The sequence below is a fragment of the Vulpes lagopus genome, chromosome 4 (genome assembly GCF_018345385.1).
Source record: "Vulpes lagopus strain Blue_001 chromosome 4, ASM1834538v1, whole genome shotgun sequence".
NCBI classification, from domain to species: Eukaryota; Metazoa; Chordata; class Mammalia; order Carnivora; family Canidae; genus Vulpes; species Vulpes lagopus.
Window position 1 is genome coordinate 95,578,145 of NC_054827.1, and position 7,757 is coordinate 95,585,901.

The window sequence follows — 7,757 nt, forward strand, 5'->3', positions numbered from 1 at the left end:
TATATGTACATCACATGAAGATAAATCAGCTAAGTGAAAATATTTCAAAAGTTTTGAAATGTGATAAACTCCGAAATCAATTATACCAATTGTCCACCTATCATTGCCTGACACTGCTGGGTTTGATCCACTTCTCAGTAGGCCCTAAATGGGACAGTAGTGATATCAAATCTGTTGCTTGAGGTGAATAAGAAGATAGGCTTGCTCCAGAGATAACACCAAGGGCAAGAAGATAACCTTCAAGTGCTTTAAGGTGAGATTGAGACAGTCCCAGCTCACCACAACTAGACAGTGTATAGTTGGGCCTGTCAAATATGGAAGTTATCAAAAAAAAATGCATTTCAAAATTGCCCACAATGTGGTTGCATTCAGCACCCAATCCAGTGAAAATGCCATTTGCCTTCAATATATATTCATAGGACTCACATATTTTCTCAAATTTAAATTGTGTTCTCCAAAACATCCATAGTGCCTATCACAATATATTCTTTTGTTTGCTTCCTTACTGCCTAACTCCCTTCTTAAATGTAATCTCCAGGAAAGTAGGAACATGTCTGTTTTCCTTGCCTCAATGTCCAGTACATAACTGTTGAAGGGATGTATGAATGAAACTATATTTGCAAACCTGAAGGGCCTGATTTGTCAACTGGACTTCCAGATCTCTATAGAAACTACCAGTAAAAGGTAGTGTAAGAATTATTCCTGAATGTGAAGAAGGATTTTCAGCTTTTCTGGTGTTCAGGTGCTTCTCACACTTTCTTTCCATTTTTCAGAGACAACACAACCCTTCTAAATGTAGCTGGCTTGGGAAAGCAATAAAAGGAAAACAGTTTATTTTCCATATGTTGTTATGAAGGTGGTGAGTAAATAGATCATCTTTTCCCAAGTGACTTTAAAGACAGCTGCTTTATTCCTCTCTACTCCAATTTTTCATCTACCCCATTCCAAAATCATTCTTGTAATTACAGTATTTATTTAAAGATAGCTTTTTTTTTTCTCCTGATAACCATCTGTGTGTTTTCAATGCTTCTACTCAAGTAAGCCAATAAAATTCACACTGAACCCACATGAAGTAGGTCATTTGGGATAGCACAGATCACTGCAATGTGTGACAGGAGTAGGCTCTGCCTCATTTCAGCCATCTGATTTCACAGGTGACACTAAACCTGTGATTAATTAGCCATGTGCTTAATAACATGAATTCTACTTTCTTAGGTTTCTTTTGCTGTTTATCATGGGACTTATTTAGAAAATACACAGAAATAATATTTAAAGAGAGACTTAACATTACTTAAGTGTAAAATCACCACCATATATTTATCTCACTACTATCTAATTGATAATAAAAAATTTAACTGCCTTATGTTACTTAAGAAAAAAGTCTGAAATATTAACTTACTGGCCTTATCATAAGGCCACTGGAGGGACAAGACTGAAGATGTTTTATTTTGCTCAAGGGCAGCCATCCAGTATCTGTTTTTGTGACAAGTCAAATATTGGACTGAAGAAGTTTACAGGTAAAGTAACCTAAAAGATCATATTGTATAACCCTTATAGATGAGGAAACAAGTTGGAAGAGTTGGAAGAGTAATCTTGAAAGAGAAGATGTGTGGGCTGTAGAAGCACTGTGAAGCACCTGTGAAGCACTTTGCCCAAGATTACTCTGGCCATTGCATTTATATAAGTTTAAATACATAAAGGTAGAAACCAGAGCTTCTGACTCTTGCTCCATGCTCTTTTCACATTATCATGCCAGTTAACTTCAACTTGCTTCAGTCAGCACTATATTGTTTAACTACATGTAGGGAGGCTCCCTATAAGGCTCTCAACCTGGGAAGAAGGGTTGGGAGAGGAAAAGAGAGAAAGATTTCCCCTAGTTTTCAAGTCAACTAGTTTTCATTTGTTGAAATTAGAGTTAAGTTCCCATTTCCACTCCCTCTCCATGCTGCCGAAGAAGAAAATTTGCTAACATTTCCCAAATTATTGTCTTTAACTCTCTTTTTACAGTAAAAGTTATATTGGCAAAGAATTTCCCAGAATCATGTTCCTCTTAGATATTACTCCTTGAAAAGTGTTGTTTGGTGTGGAGATGAAGCCTGGTATGGAAAATTCAAGATGCCCTGGTTCCAGGACAGCCTGATCTTCCTTTGTTGCCTGTGCTCTCAGCTTGTCTCTCTGTCTTCAAATTCACAGGCAGCAGAGCCAGTCATGACCCAAGTCCACTTTCTTACTGTTAAATCCTGCCTTGATTGTCATGTTTTTATAGAAGAGGAAAAAAAAAGTTTCTCCCTGAGTTCGGAAGCACTTTGAGGTCATGGGTAATATTTTTCTTTGTTAAGAATAAAGAAATTGTTACTGAATGATAAATGGGTAGAAAGGAGAAAGGTATCTTAAAAAGAAAAGTTTGTTCTTGGTGATGGAATTACTTCAAATTTGTTTTCTGATCTCTTCAAGAATGAGTTTCTGTCCTCTTCCTACAGTGTGCATTCTGATTACTGGAGCATACAGTATTTCCTCACTTCCTTTCTCCAAGGGACTGTTGGAAGAGTAATCTTGAAAGAGAAGATGTGTGGGCTGTAGCAGACCTTGGATTCTGTCCTCCAGATACATAGCTCTTTCATTCATGAAAAACTCTTGCCTTAGGAGGGCTTGGATCTGGGTCAGGGATGCTGTGTCCATTTGCACACTTCCCAGGCCATGGGGGTTATTCCTAGGTCTTGGCATTTTCTTTTTGGGTTGTTCCACACTTCTGTCTCCATACACTATGTATTTAAGAAGTTTGCCTTTTGATTTCCTGCCAATGGGTGGATCTTGGAAAAAACTCTGCACAATACTTGATGGTTTACTGGAGAAGTCCCTCATGATTCCTTCCCCTTCCAGTGACAGCCTGCCTTCTATGGGAAGCTTTTTCTGTTTTGCTTCCTGCTGTGGCCTATCTAGAGACTCTAAAGATAAAACCAGAGTTGGCTTGCCCTCTTCTCTGGAAGGAGACCTGCTGGTTTTTACAGTTGCCCTTACGTTCTCTTTTTTGGAGTCTGCCTTTAAAGTTGCCCTGGAAGTTGACTGGACCTCTACCTTTTTCAGCAGACTACTGCTGAGGGGGTGGGTAGAGTCTGTTTTTATCCAGGCTAAGTCTGAAGATCATCTTGTTCTTCTCCCACCCTCTCCTATCCTGGACTATCGCCTTCACTGCTACCTCACTCTCATCCCCCGAGGTGGAGGTGTAGTTGGACAACAAGTTCTTGGAGGTGAGTGTTTTGACCAGGTCCTGGTTTCCTAGCAACTGGGTACGTGCCAGCTCTGATCTTCGAAGCTTTAAGTAGCATTGTTTATAAAAGGCTTTTTGTTCCATTAGTCAGGCATTAGCTTCATATTTCTTCATGGACTCCAGAAAACTGAGTTTCTTTTTCAGCAAGTTCTCTTCTTTCCAGTTGAGGGACAGAATTGAGTAGGACTTCTCTGTTTCCATAAGCTTTCTGTTCTCTCCAAATGTGGAATAGTGTCTGTTTCCCGGATTGCTGATGCTGTCCAACAAGTTCTGACGGTTGCTGTGCTGGTGGTTTCTCCCTAAAATGTCCAGCTGAATCTGGGGATCAGACATTTCTCTGCCTACCTGGGACATGGCAGCTAGTGTTCTGTCAGCAGACCTCTGAGGAGGCTTAGTGACATGTGGACACTATAACCAAAGAGTTCTATTCCAGGATTCAGTGTTTGTTTTTAAGAACTCTGTGGGTCATCGGGGTACACAGTCTGGTGATCAAGTGCTTCTCCCAAGAACAGAGGTCCTGGGACACATATTCACTGGCCTGTTTACAGTAGCCCAGTTTCCACTTGACAACTATTCCTTTTCCAAGGGGAAGGAGGCTTGGAGGATATATATCCTGTCTCTGTGTGACTGGACTGAATTAGCAAGGGCAGGGCTGAAAAATCCATATGCTTACTTTTTATTAACTTATGGGTGTTAAAGATTTCTTGAATTTAGTTCCTTCTATCTCCCTGGCAGGTGATGATAGGGAACTTTTTATTTTTTTTAAGATTTTATTTATTTATTCATGAGAGACACACAGAGAGAGACAGAGAGACAGAGACAGACAGAGACAGAGAAAGAGAGAGAGAGACAAAGAGAGAGACAGAGACACAGGCAGAGGGAGAAGCAGGCTCCATGCAGGAAGCCTGATGCGGAACTTGATCCTGGGACTCCAGGATCATGCCCTGGGCCGAAGGCAGGCACTAAACTGCTGAGCCACTCAGGGATCGATAGAGAAGTTTTAATACGATTTTAACAGAGATAGGAGATTTAGAAGTATAATCCAATTAAAAAAAACCCATTTATGTAAGTGGTTGAAAAGTTACTTTATATAATTTTATTTTGTGAACCTCTCGAGGATAGAATTGGTCAGTTGGTTGAAGTTGGGCCTCTTCATTAATTGTGATATATAAGAACTTTATTCAAAGTTGAGACTTCCCAAAAGCCAAAAAGAGGGTAGGGGGTATGGGAGAGCTGGAGATGGAGGAAGAAGAGAAGAGATAAATGAGGATACTCTTGTTGAAGGCACATCAACTGTTAACAGTCTGCCCTGGATGCTGAGCACAGAAGATGTGGCCCTAACTGGATGTGACCTTCTCTAGACAGCCTCAGACAGGGTAACAGAAGGGTAGGCGACAGAAGCCCCAAATATTTTGGTGCCAGCCTGCAGAATCTCTAAATTTTTAACCCTAGTTATTATCCCTCAATCTGTATCCCACTTATGTAAGTACCTTCAAGCAAGCTGCTACATTTGTTCTACCAGGAATTTAGTATAATTGTCACCCAGCCACTGCAGCTCAAGACTATTACCTGTAAAGGTTCCCTTCCTCCTTTCCTCTGTCTCTTCCTCCCTTTCTTCTTTTTTTAACTACTAAGTTTTTAAAACAACTATAATTTTCCTTAGGGCCCATTAAGTGTTGCCCATATAGTATATAAATCACCTGTACCCATCCTTATTTTCCCCAGTCCCTCTTGCTACTGCTTTCTAGTACCTTCTGAATTCTCAAGAAAGCAGATGCCGGCTTCTTTTACTTAAACATTTTATTCCTAAAACAGCACTGAGTCTTCTTTTAGCCCATTAAACCTTCTTGAAATCTTAGACTCTCTGTATTTGTTCTCCTTTCTTAACAGTTACTGCTTTGCCTAACCCTACTGTATAAAAACACAAAGCTTTGATAGCTCCCTCCCAAACCTAGACCTTATTATCCTTTGCTTATCATTTGCTTTACATTTAGAGTAAAAATAGTATTTATATTAGTAAAATGAAATATATAAAAGTGGCTTATTAATTAGAAAATAGTATATAAATCTAGGTGAGTTTTCATAAATGTAGATTGCCCCCAAACATCCAGGCCACACTTTCCCTCTGAATGGCTACATGTAATTTGGAGGGTTTGCCCCCAAAATAGGAATATTTTTCTAAAATATAGGGATAGGAAAATTTTTCTAAACCAATCGAGGCAATGCTAAACTTGCCTTGCCATAGTGACTGGTTTGAGTCTGGGCTGGCCCAAACCACTGTGAACCTGTAAGATATGACAGGATGTTTACTATGGCTTGGAAATAGTATGCTTTTTTTTTTAGATGTATTTATTTGAGAGAGAGAGAGGTGATTGAGGTAGAGGGTTAGGGAGAGAAAATCTCAAGCAGACTCCCCACTGAGTGCAGAGCCCAAAGTGGGCTCCATCTCAGGATCTCAATATCATGAACTGAGTCAAAATCAATAGTTGAACACTTAACAGACTGAGCCACTCAGACGCTTCTAAGTATGCTTGCTCTTATGTGAGTTTTGGGAAGCAACACTCTACCTAAACAAGGAAACTTATTTCTCTAGTTGTTCTTGGCTTCAGTTTGTATTGTCAACCTTCCTTTTTTTTTTTTTTTTTATTGTCAACCTTCCTATCACCAAGGGCATCCAGCCTTGAGATAATGCTGACCCAGGGATAGCTATGTAGAAGGGCAAAACCCAATTTTAAATCATATGGTTGAGCTGTATCATCCAATCATCCCAGAAGCCTTCAACCAACAGTATCTTCACTGATAAACTCCTGTAACTGCTTTTAAGAAAATTTTACTTCTTAACAAAGTACCAGAATTCCTTTGAAGGGGAAAGGAGTGGTCTTGCAAAAATTATGTTGATCTACTGCACGATGTACAGGAGGATCCCTCTTTGACCTCACCAGCCTTAAATAGCAGGATAACCATCATAATGGCTTGGGTGGTTGAGTTGTCTTATTGCAACTGGTGAAGGGGCTGAATTTACCCAGTTACACCTTTGTTGACTATCTTTCCCTGCCTCCTCATGGTGGTTTCTCCTAGTCTGAGCCTATAGGTGGAGTTAGAAATACTAGTTTGTTTTACAGGCAACAGAGCCCAGCCCCACATTTTTTTTTCATTTGTTTTTATTGAAGTTTGGTTTGCCAACATATAGTATAGCACCCAGTGCTCATCCCATCAAGTGCCTTCCTCAGTGCCTGTCGCCCAGTTACCCCAACCACCGCCCCCCCCCCCGCACACCTCCCCTTCCAGCCCAGGACTTTAAAACAATCAAGGATAATCTCCAAAAATTTGACAATGTAGCATCTACCAACTGGAATAGATGCTAGCTATAAAGAACCATCGCAGCAGAAAACACACCTGCACCTGAAACACTGCCTTTAATTATAGATGTGTCCATATAATAGAACAATTTTACCACTGTAAGGGATCTTAGAGATCAGTTAGTTTAATACTTGAGGATTAGCTATGCAATGATTTACTGATGTTGTAAAAGAGAAGAAGGGCCCAAAAAGTCCTTGGTGGAGGTTAGCACCACCAAAATGTGGAACAGTACCAATTTCTATATGAATAACCAATAGCACTGTCCCACTATGATTAACTGGTGACATTTACACTTACCATTGATACAGCACCAATCTATGTGATTTTCTCCTAAAGTCATAGGACTATTAGTTGAGATAATCAGGTCACCATACCCTTGAGGTCCGTGAAATAAACACTTTTAAATTAAAATTTAGTTCAGTGACTATACACTATACCTTAATCTGATATTGATGCTTTCTTAAATAATATGTTACTTATGTTGGGATTCTCAAAGACATCTCCACCTCTTTGTTTCTGACCCTTCCTATCTAGTTGTGCCCTTGGTCTTATATATCATCTCAATTATTGGTCTTAATATCATTTCTTCTCTTTGGCTATCACTCCAGTTATCCTTCACATAGACTAAGGAGCCTTTGTGACCCTTCAATATATCTTCTATCCTGCTTCTGAGACCTAGGATCTGAGTGCCACAGTGCAGTCACCCTTGATATTTCACTTTCCTGTGGAATTTGGAAATTCAGAAATAAGATTACCTTAACAAGGCAGGATTCCCAGGCCTATAATCTGACACAATACCTTGACCCTTCTGTGAAGGCCTGTATCAATGAAATGGATTGACCAGCCTCAGAAATAACTATAGAAATACTGAAAAAGGCTAGCCCTGGAGATGCCAATGGCCAAGGGGACCAACTCCCACCAGTGATGGATATAGCCCAACAATGCGAGGAGTATATGCCTATAAGAACTGGCAACTGGAGTCAATAATACTTGATAGCATCAACCACTAGGATCCTCTGACTCACTCATTTATACCATAGCTGCTTCTGTCTGATACAATAAAAGCTGAGAACTTCCTTGTGGGTTAATTCAGCCTCTGATATTACAGAATATAAAGTACAAAAAGGCT